Consider the following 11,825-nt stretch of genomic DNA (forward strand, 5'->3'; position numbering starts at 1 on the left):
TGTCTGGGAATATCATAACTGGTCTGGATCGAAGGGAAACGTGTGCTGTTTGTTTTCGTCGGAGAAAAGAAAATCGATAAATGTCACTGCATGAGAGCCTGAAGCGAAATTCCACTGAAGCTTGTTTATTTAGTTGTATTTCTGAATAACTAGGGGGTGTTGATTATGAAAAGACGGAGTATTATTCCCTGGATTGCAAGATGAAAAAACGCAGGAAAAAATCATCAATCTCGACCCTTGGGTCGACCGAAGATAAATCCCCGTGACAGTAAATAAGCTGATTTTGTCCTTCGGAAACATGAATCCAAACCGATCAATTTTATTTTGTTCAGGGATTTTCTCCCCTTTTGATATCCACACACGCCAGTGACGTCATCCTGTCAGCGATGTGGGGGCGTAATTACAACTTGATTTAGAGCAATCTGTCCGTAAGATCTGCTTTTCGTGAGTAATCTTCATCAAGTCTTTCAGTCATTGTGTTCATACCTGAAGAATATTGCACGTAATCATGTCTCGGAATGATTGCGTCTCCGAGCAAACAGACTTTCCTTATCGACACCTGGGGACCAGATTGGTTGCAGTGTCGCAAACTCCCACGGTGTTCAGCTATGTAAGTAACAGCGTGTCAGTTCTTCTGAACGAAATGCAGATGATATATTGTTTAAAACCTCGTGTAAAATCACGTGACACGTCCGAATACATGCGTTTTTTTAGTGATCGTACTGTTCGCCGCTTCGCAACACCACAGTTTCATCTTACGTATTATTGCAGAACATAAACTATTATGAGCTCGATGAATATTGTACAAAAAATAAACAGCATCTTCCGTAAACCGTCTTAATATATATTTGTCCATTGGTCTCTGTCACTTTCTTTTCACATCCGTCGGTGATCTCTCTTTCTTACCTATTTTCCAGTTTTCCTCGTCCGTCATCTCTTCACCATAACTCTCAACGATCGTTTCCTTTGTCCGTAGTTATACAGCCTCCTTTAATAATAACAACTTCATTACACTACCATATCATCTGTGGATAAACTATATACGATAAAAGATCGCCATGCGACCTGTTATTGTCAGTTTTTTTAACAAACCCCCTTTTTTCTCCCCCTCTGTCTGTCTGTCTGTCTTCTCTCTGTCCCTGTCTCTCCCTCTGTCTGTCTGTCTGTCTCTCTGTCTGTCTGTCTGTCTCTCTCTCTCTCTCTCAACGGTCAATATATCACTTTTCACAAAATACTCGGATTATTGATGGCGAAAGACGAACAATGCTCAGCTAGAGATTAATCGACAACATGCTCACAAATTACCCACCTACTCACTAAAACAGCGCATGTGACATTGTAATTATAGACAGTTTTATACTAAACAGATGACACAGGGTTATTGCAAGATTCAGACTAATCACTTACAAACTTCTTTTCTCTCTATTTTTTTCTTATTTACGAAAGCAGCAGACACTAGATAGAGACCTAAAAGCGATTAACGTACAAGAGACATTGGCCAATGTTGCCATTCTTAGGGCAGAATGGGCGTCGCGGATAGACATTCGGACTCTCATATTTTTACATTACTATTCTTGGGCTCATTTGAAGCTCTTAAGGCAAGGAAATTTTTCACAGTCTAGGTATTAATTGTGAAAATCGAAAATACAATTTTTCCCATAGAGTTAACACAGGATGGTGGCCATTTTGAATTTCAAATATCGGTACAAGATGTTTGGTAATTTCTTTCTCTAGAACCAAAATTTGCATTGTGAGCCCCGATTTTTATCTTTTATTTGGTAAAAGATTTGGTTGAATATTTTCACAGGGAAAGTCTGAGAACAAGTTAAAGTCTCTCAGTTTCGAGGGGAATACTACCTTAAATGCCAAATACAATGAGATATAAAGTACCCCTGTCTCTTTGTGAAAGCTATCGACACTGAACACCAATTTCGCCCGAGACAACGCTTAAGTAACTTGCAAGAGCGTTTGTTGATTACAGAGGTATTATAGGAACGTTGTACGTTATTCAGTTTAATATTGGTCCCATGTCATGGACCGGGAGGTGAGATTTAAGGAAAGCTGATATGGCGTCCCGTATTTCGAGATAGAACGGTGTATTATCGACGGCATAGAATTCACAAATAAGTCACACCTTTGAATAACAGCCGATGTATGTACGATCGATGAGTTGATATTTAAAGTGCGTTCGATAAAATTGCTTTTAATTCTCAAAGGAATTTTATTTTAATGTTGATGGACCTGATCAGTTGAGTGCCTTTCGTTTTGTCGTTGTTTCGTTGCTAGGGTAACGAGTGAGGTTATTGATAAGTGAGTAATTTTCTTGAGGGCTGAGCAGTGCAATGAAAACCATTCATCGCTTTCATCTTATCGTTGTCAATTTTGTATACGAGGACCGTCGACATAGATTTCACTTAATTAATATGAATGTGCGTTCATGTATTTCATTATCTCTGGTGAACGCTGCGTTTTTTTCAGTCACGATTTTCATGGTTGCCATTCAAATACAGCTAATTTTGTAAAAGATAATGTTAGAGAAACAGTTCATATTTTCAACAACGACAAACTTCTTGTCAAAACATCAGGGTCTTCAATTATGTTCAGTTTGTTATCACCATCGACTTACCATGGCAACAACAAATTTAACTCAATCATTATCGTTATCGTCATCGCGTTGTCGTCGCCCTGGTTGTCGTCGTAATCACCACCACCACCACATCATCATCATCATCATCTTCATCATCATCATCATCATCATCATCATCATCATCATCATCATCATCATCATCATCATCATCATCATCATCTTTATTATCATCATTATCATCATTATCATTGTTGTTGTCGTCATCACAGTTGTCTTCGCCAAAATCATAATCTTAGACATCGCCATCATGAACATCACAATAACAATCTAAACCGTCTTACGGTCTTATCTTCACCAATTTCACTACTTTGCTTCAAAGCATTATTTTATTGTACTTGGCGGGAAAACGTCTTCAATCCTTTCATCGCTACACTGGCGGAGGTCCGAAGACAACGCTATATACGACGACAAAATAAACCTGTAGATTCTTCTACATAAGCTGTTCTATCATTTGTTGTGTCACAGTCCCTCCGTCACTGTGGTTGTGTCCCCCTCCATTACCGCGGTTGTGTCTCAGCCCCTCCTACTCCTTGGTTGTGTATACACCGCTCTCTTTATTCAGGGTTATTTTAGGTGAAAAATAAGACAATTTGGCCCAGCTAGAACATCACGATCGCTGTTGCTGCTACTATTACTACTACTGATTTATTGACTCGTTTTGCACCATTATCAAATTTTTCAGCGATAATTTTTATACAGTCCACTTGTCTATTTGGTTACTTTCCTTGTGAAGTACGGATCAACTTCCTGATTTATAATAACAAGGATTGTCTCGCTTATCGACACCCTCAAGACAGTCTTTGAGCTGAAAATAATGCAAAGGAAGTTGGATTATCAGTCGATAATACCACTACCAGAAGCCGAAGGTTTTTGCTATTGTTGACAAAGGTAGTAGCGTCAGAAATCCCATGTGTTTGAGTCTTTCTGACGAAGCTTGCTTCCGGCAACACGGTGAACTTGAGCCCCATCTCAAACAAAGCCGACGCCGACGGTACTCCAGCCTTGCAATATTTGAGTTGAAATTCTCGTGAGATGAGATTTGAAGCAAACATGAAGACTTTGTGACGCTGATTCTGTGTTTTACTGAAAGGGAACAAAATTTGAAAATCACGTCTATCATGATTGTTGAATGACATCCGTACAACCATAAAATTTGGCCAAACAAGGGGAATACAGGATGATATATTTTTTTCGATATATAAACGAACTGAAAATGTATCGTTTATTAACGACGAACGGTTAACGAAGTTACAGAGCATGCGCAGTACTGCCACTGGCGTAAATATGTCGTTACCATCGATTCAAATCATTTTTAAAGCGTGTGATGTTGCCGTATATCATTGAAAATTTATAATCCATAAGTCAATGACACATCCATAAGCTACAAAAAACTACTCTCTGTATAGTTCTGTCTGCTTTTTATGATGAATTCATTTCAGCAGTGAGATGTTGTTCATGAAATTTTAATTGCTGCTTTCCATAGACATGATATCTCAAAAAATGAAATTGTCATGGCAATACAGAAGTATATTCCTATTCGCAGAGGCAGCGCCTCCAGCGATGAGGTATGTGTCACTATATATCGATCGAAGCTGCCGGTTGAGGGCGCTACTCAACGAAATTAGGAATTTGGATCTTTTTGAAACAGAATTGGTATTAAAAATAGTAAATATATGTGGCAAAATGATCGGAGAACAACAAATAGGTGTCTCCGACTTGTACGATAAGCACGTTTTACTCAAAGGAAACTCCCTCTTGCTTTCCAAGTTTCAGCATCCGTTACATCATGAATTTGACTTTCTCCCTTGGAGAACCGATTCTTAAACCCAGCAGAGGTAAATGCTTTTGTATCAGGCAATTGAACAGACTGAACTAGCTTTTAAAATTTTGTATTTTCGTCATTTTACCCTTGTGTGCTTTTTGTTGAGTTTTACTGTGTGCTGTTCGGATGTTAATACATGTACTTCGTATTGCCATTTTGTAATTGATGTTTATATGTTTGTCACTGCAACAATAGTAATTGCCCAAATTGGAATCGATTGATATATTGATTGACTGATCATTTCTTTTCATATTTTCTATCTACCTCACTTTATATTGACATGACATTTTACGACTGTAGTGAGTGACATATCTACTACAACCTTTGTAAGCTGAACCCTTCAGGGACTGAGACAATTGTTCAGTTTGGATGGGTGACTGATTTATTGAGGTCCTTTTATCTTTAAGTTCTATTGGAATGGGACTGGGAAAAGGGTTCAGTTTAGACAGGTTTCCGGTTTACACAGAGTTCGGTTTAGACATATTTCACTGTATTAAAGTTTCACATGATGAATACATATTAACTTTTCAAAATGAAAGACGATCTGTTGTTGTTTTTAATCATTACTGTCATGTTCAATATCAATAACATTCATATAATGTTGGCCTGTTCAGTTTTAATCATAAACTGATGAAAATGACACAAACCAATTGTTTATAAAAGCTAGAAAAACCAAGACATTCTGGACCAATGTGCGTGAAAAATCAGCAACAAATAAATATAAAGCTTTCAGAATAATTGTTAAGTGATAATTTATGCAATGATTTGCTTTGAGCATGTTCTTTCTGAACGATGACATTGTCTGTCCACTGCTTAGCTTACTTTGTGAAGTTCATTATCACTCAAATATAATTAGGCTGTTTAAAGAAATTTTTTGTTTGCCATCCTTGGATTTCTGAAAAAACCTAACAGCTAGGCAGGAAAAAACCACAACAAAAACGAGTGTGTTAACATAAGCTAAATTTTTATTTAGTTTCCTTTGGAAATATAATATTTTTATATGTAATAGAGTTAACATTTTGTTTGCTTTCTTAATTTTCTCTGAAAACCTACAAGCACGCGGTTGGCAAACAAAGAATTTTATTTAAAGTGCATAGGATAATTTGATACATTCAGATTAATTTTTTTAATCAAAGACTGAGGTGTTGTCAAATTTTACATCTACTGAGACCTTTGTACTCTGCTGTGACAATGTCACGATATTCTGTTATATTTTCCCAAAGAAATGCTACTCCAATTATTTGTAAGTGATATGATCACAAATGTCTTTTGTTGATTTGAACGCACTTTAAATATCAACTCATCGATCGTACATACATCGGCTGTTATTCTAAGGTGTGACTTATTTGTGAATTCTATGCCGTCGATAATACACCGTTCTATCTCGAAATACGGGACGCCATATCAGCTTTCCTTAAATCTCACCTCCCGGTCCATGACATGGGACCAATATTAAACTGAATAACGTACAACGTTCCTATAATACCTCTGTAATCAACAAACGCTCTTGCAAGTTACTTAAGCGTTGTCTCGGGCGAAATTGGTGTTCAGTGTCGATAGCTTTCACAAAGAGACAGGGGTACTTTATATCTCATTGTATTTGGCATTTAAGGTAGTATTCCCCTCGAAACTGAGAGACTTTAACTTGTTCTCAGACTTTCCCTGTGAAAATATTCAACCAAATCTTTTACCAAATAAAAGATAAAAATCGGGGCTCACAATGCAAATTTTGGTTCTAGAGAAAGAAATTACCAAGCATCTTGTACCGATATTTGAAATTCAAAATGGCCACCATCCGTGTTAACTCTATGGGAAAAATTGTATTTTCGATTTTCACAATTAATACCTAGACTTCAATTATGTTCAGTTTGTTATCACCATCGACTTACCATGGCAACAACAAATTTAACTCAATCATTATCGTTATCGTCATCGCGTTGTCGTCGCCCTGGTTGTCGTCGTAATCACCACCACCACCACATCATCATCATCATCATCTTCATCATCATCATCATCATCATCATCATCATCATCATCATCATCATCATCATCACATCATCTTTATTATCATCATTATCATCATTATCATTGTTGTTGTCGTCATCACAGTTGTCTTCGCCAAAATCATAATCTTAGACATCGCCATCATGAACATCACAATAACAATCTAAACCGTCTTACGGTCTTATCTTCACCAATTTCACTACTTTGCTTCAAAGCATTATTTTATTGTACTTGGCGGGAAAACGTCTTCAATCCTTTCATCGCTACACTGGCGGAGGTCCGAAGACAACGCTATATACGACGACAAAATAAACCTGTAGATTCTTCTACATAAACTGTACTATCATTGTTGTGTCACAGTCCCTCCGTCACTTTGGTTGTGTCCCCCCTCCATTACCGCGGTTGTGTCTCAGCCCCCTCCTACTCCTTGTTGTGTATACACCGCTCTCTTTATTCAGGGTTATTTTAGGTGAAAAATAAGACAATTTGGCCCGGCTAGAACATCACAATCGCTGTTGCTGCTAGTATTACTACTACTGATTTATTGACTCGTTTACTTTTTGCACCATTATCAACATTGTCAGCGATAATTTTTATACATTCCACTTGTCTATTTGGTTACTTTCCTTATGAAGTACGGATCAACTTCACGAATTTTACAATAACAAGGATTGTCTCGCTTATCGACACCCTCAAGACAGTCTTTGAGCTGCAAATAATGCAAAGGAAGTTGGATTATCAGTCGATAATACCAGTATCAGAAGCCGAAGGTTTTTGCTATTGTTGACAAAGGTAGTAGCGTCAGAAATCCCATGTGTTTGAGTCTTTCTGACGAAGCTTGCTTCCGGCAACACGGTGAACTTGAGCCCCATCTCAAACAAAGCCGACGCCGACGGTACTCCAGCCTTGCAATATTTGAGTTGAAATTCTCGTGAGATGAGATTTGAAGCAAACATGAAGACTTTGTGACGCTGATTCTGTGTTTTACTGAAAAGGAACAAAATTTCAAAATCACGTCTATCGTGATTGTTGCATGACATCCGTACAACCATAAAATTTGGCCAAACAAGGAGAATAGAGGATGATATATTTTTTTCGATATATAAACGAACTGAAAATGTATGCTTTATTAACGAGGAATGGTTAACAAAGTTACAGAGCATGCGCAGTACTGCCGCTGGCGTAAATATGTCGTTACCACCGATTCAAAACCATTTTTAAAGCGTGTGATGTTGCCGTATATCATTGAAAATTTATAATCCATAAGTCAATGACACATCCATAAGCTACAAAAAACTACTCTCTGTATAGTTCTGTCTGCTTTTTATGATGAATTCATTTCAGCAGTGAGATGTTGTTCATGAAATTTTAATTGCTGCTTTCCATAGACATGATATCTCACAAAATGATATTGTCATAGCAATACAGAAGTATATTCCTATTCGCAGAGGCAGCGCCTCCAGCGATGAGGTATGTGTCGATCACTATATATCGATCGAAGCTGCCGGTTGAGGGCGCTACTCAACGAAATTAGGAATTTGGATCTTTTTGAAACAGAATTGGTATTAAAAATAGTAAATATATGTGGCAAAATGATCGGAGAACAACAAATAGGTGTCTCCGACTTGTACGATAAGCACGTTTTACTCAAAGGAAACTCCCTCTTGCTTTCCAAGTTCAGTTACATCATGAATTTGACTTTCTCCCTTGGAGAACCGATTCTTAAACCCAGCAGAGGTAAATGCTTTTGTATCAGGCAATTGAACAGACTCAACTAGCTTTTAAAATTTTGTATTTTCGTCATTTTACCCTTGTGTGCTTTTTGTTGAGTTTTACTGTGTGCTGTTCGGATGTTAATACATGTACTTCGTATTGCCATTTTGTAATTGATGTTTATATGTTTGTCACTGCAACAATAGTAATTGCCCAAATTGGAATCGATTGATATATTGATTGACTGATCATTTCTTTTCATATTTTCTATCTACCTCACTTTATATTGACATGACATTTTACGACTGTAGTGAGTGACATATCTACTACAACCTTTGTAAGCTGAACCCTTCAGGGACTGAGACAATTGTTCAGTTTGGATGGGTGACTGATTTATTGAGGTCCTTTTATCTTTAAGTTCTATTGGAATGGGACTGGGAAAAGGGTTCAGTTTAGACAGGTTTCCGGTTTACACAGAGTTCGGTTTAGACATATTTCACTGTATTAAAGTTTCACATAATGAATACATATTAACTTTTCAAAATGAAAGACGATCTGTTGTTGTTTTTAATCATTACTGTCATGTTCAATATCAATAACATTCATATAATGTTGGCCTGTTCAGTTTTAATCATAAACTGATGAAAATGACACAAACCAATTTTTTATAAAAGCTAGAAAAACCAAGACAGTCTGGACCAATGTGCGTGAAAAATCAGCAACAAATAAATATAAAGCTTTCAGAATAATTGTTAAGTGATAATTTATGCAATGATTTGCTTTCAGCATGTTCTTTCTGAATGATGAAATTGTCTGTCCACTGCTTAGCTTACTTTGTGTAGTTCATTATCACTCAAAATATAATTAGGCTGTTTAAAGAAAATTTTTTGTTTGCCATCCTTGGATTTCTGAAAAAACCTAACAGCTAGGCAGGAAAAAACCACAACAAAACGAGTGTGTTAACATAAGCTCAATTTTTATTTAGTTTCCTTTGGAAATATAATATTTTTATATGTAATAGAGTTAACATTGTGTTTGCTTTCTTAATTTTCTCTGAAAACCTACAAGCACGCGGTTGGCAAACAAAGAATTTTATTTAAAGTGCATAGGATAATTTGATACATTCAGATTAATTTTTTTAATCAAAGACTAAGGTGTTGTCAAATTTTACATCTACTGAGACCTTTGTACTCTGCTGTGACAATGTCACGATATTCTGTTATATTTTCCCAAAGAAATGCTACTCCAATTATTTGTAAGTGATATGATCACAAATGTCTTTTGTTGATTTGTGACACGCATGACATTACGTACTGGCAAACACACATACAAAAACTCACAAACTACTGCACACTGCGCACAATTATAAATCAACTTCAATTACAACAGGGACATAGAAGCTGTATTCTGTGAAAAAATACAATATTTTCATTTTGATCTTCTCTTTAAAGTATCTGTAGAATTACTGAGCAGCAGTCTTGTAAAAATGATGGATTGTTTCCAGTATGAAGTGCAATTGTTGACAAATAAATTCTCTTCCAGACTAACTCACTCGTCAACAATAATTTTGGCCACTTAAATAATATTGGCCACTACATACATGTACAAGCTGTTGGTTAGTTGAACATTGGGCATCCTGGCATGATTTTTGAAGTAGAATAAGAAACTGTCTATTAATGAACAGAGCATGAGTACTAGAAAATACATCAATAATTACAGCAAACAGGACTTCATGTTTTTTGTCATTTACTCCATCATCCAACAGGCAAGGAGCCAATTTACAGGATGAGGTACCCATTGCACACCTATTGAGCAAGGGGGGGGGGCAGAATGCCTTGCCTAAACTAACAATCCTCTGATAGCAAATCTGCTATTCTGGCTACGCCCAGTCTCCAACTGACTATCCTTTGATCTCAGTCTGGTGTCCTACCAACTAGGAAATGGTTCATCCATAGGAACTAAAAATACAACAGTAAGTAATTTGTGGCATCAACAAAAAGCTAGATATACAGGTTATTGATTCCATCAAATTTACTTGCCTTTTCACTTTCTGAATGTTGCATATATCAAAAATATCTGAAATACAAGACTGAAGAAGAATATGCAGTTTCTGACAAGCTTATAAATCATACCACAAAGCGACACTAAATCACAATGTATAGAGTACATGTGACATTATAATCAGAGTTGTGACAATAGGGCTTTAAGTGTTAAACATGGTTTAATTCCATGATATTTCTGAAAAATAAAAGAATAAACTGGTCAGGACACATTCAAAAATAAAAGGGCAAGTCATGGAATTAACTGGTTTTTATACATTGAATCCAATCTACAGATCATAGTGCCCAATCCAAAGTATTAAGTGAATATGTATAATTGTTTATGAATATACATTGTCAGCTTTACACTGTTGATACATTTTGCACAAACAGATCTTTGAATAATACTTATGTCATTGTTTGAAGCATTAGACAAGTAATTGGCAAATACCAAATTGTACGGTATGGTAAGCATTGAGAAATACCGTATGTCTTTTGAAAGTAAAGTGTACGGATTTATGAATTGAAACCAAGTATTTCTTTGTTTAATTTCTTTGCATAGCAAAGTTGATGTGGTGTACATTGCCTGTAGTTGTATAGTATTTCTTATGACAAAACATTTGCTTCTTTCTTAAATTGCATTTCTTTTTTCTTTCTTTTTTCACAACCTTTATTTACAGAGCCTGCGTCATCATTTATAGATTTCTGGTACGCAAGTACCATATGTGTATTTCCTGAACAGAACAGCTTGTTAGTGCCACCTACAGTCTCTAGCACAGCTTGTGAGCGCCCTCTACAGTCTCCTCTAAACATAGACAGTATAGGAGAGTGATTCAATCTGTTTGTGAAAAAGACTGCAATAGCATGCAAATCATTTGTTGCTATATGAAAACCTTACCAACCAACCTCAGCAAACTCTGCCCGGAACCACTTGTAGGTTAAGGTAGAATGCAAATGTGCCAGAGGGCAGATATTCAGACTCTCAAACTTTTACAATACTAATTGTTTTTGGTCTTCACCATGTCAGTGGGGGATCATTTTGAAGCTCATGAGGCTCATCTTTGTGAAATTGAACATTCAAATTTTTCCTCCTAGAGTATAGCATCAGCCTACAATTTTCATTGGTACAAGATTACACAAGTGAATTTGTGATGTGATATATTGGCTTAGGATGGTAAACTGCATAACATAATTAGGAATTTTTTGCGCAAAGAAATTAGTTAGCTTGCTGACGTGACTGCTATCATTTCAACACAAAGAAGGATTCTGAAAAAACACATGCTCTGAAACAACGCATTGCCTTCTTTTTAAGAACACAAACCAATGATGATATATTTGACATTCACAATTAGGCCAGAGTAAGTAAATTCTTTGTTTTAAATCCACTTTTAATTCTGAAAGGTATATATGTGTAAGCGGTTAAAAAACCAACAAAAATTAACACAAAAATCAACATGCCGTAATTTAAGTTTTCTCACACATTCTCCTCACTCCTGTGACTATATCTTCTAGCGGACACAATTTTCTTCTCCATATTGTTCTATGGTTGCAATATGACGGCTACATGGAAGCATTTTGTTCAATGTAAAAGTCATACTTT

The 11,825-nt window shown here is 36.4% G+C and overlaps 1 protein-coding gene across 1 annotated transcript in view; it reads left to right on the top strand.

Moving 5' to 3' along the window:
* The window catches only part of LOC139141127 (probable serine carboxypeptidase CPVL), a 601,148-nt gene that overhangs the window by 516,318 nt on the left and 73,005 nt on the right, over positions 1–11,825 (top strand). The gene's annotated exons all lie outside the window — the stretch shown is intronic.

The sequence above is a fragment of the Ptychodera flava genome, chromosome 9 (genome assembly GCF_041260155.1).
Source record: "Ptychodera flava strain L36383 chromosome 9, AS_Pfla_20210202, whole genome shotgun sequence".
NCBI lineage: Eukaryota > Metazoa > Hemichordata > Enteropneusta > Ptychoderidae > Ptychodera > Ptychodera flava.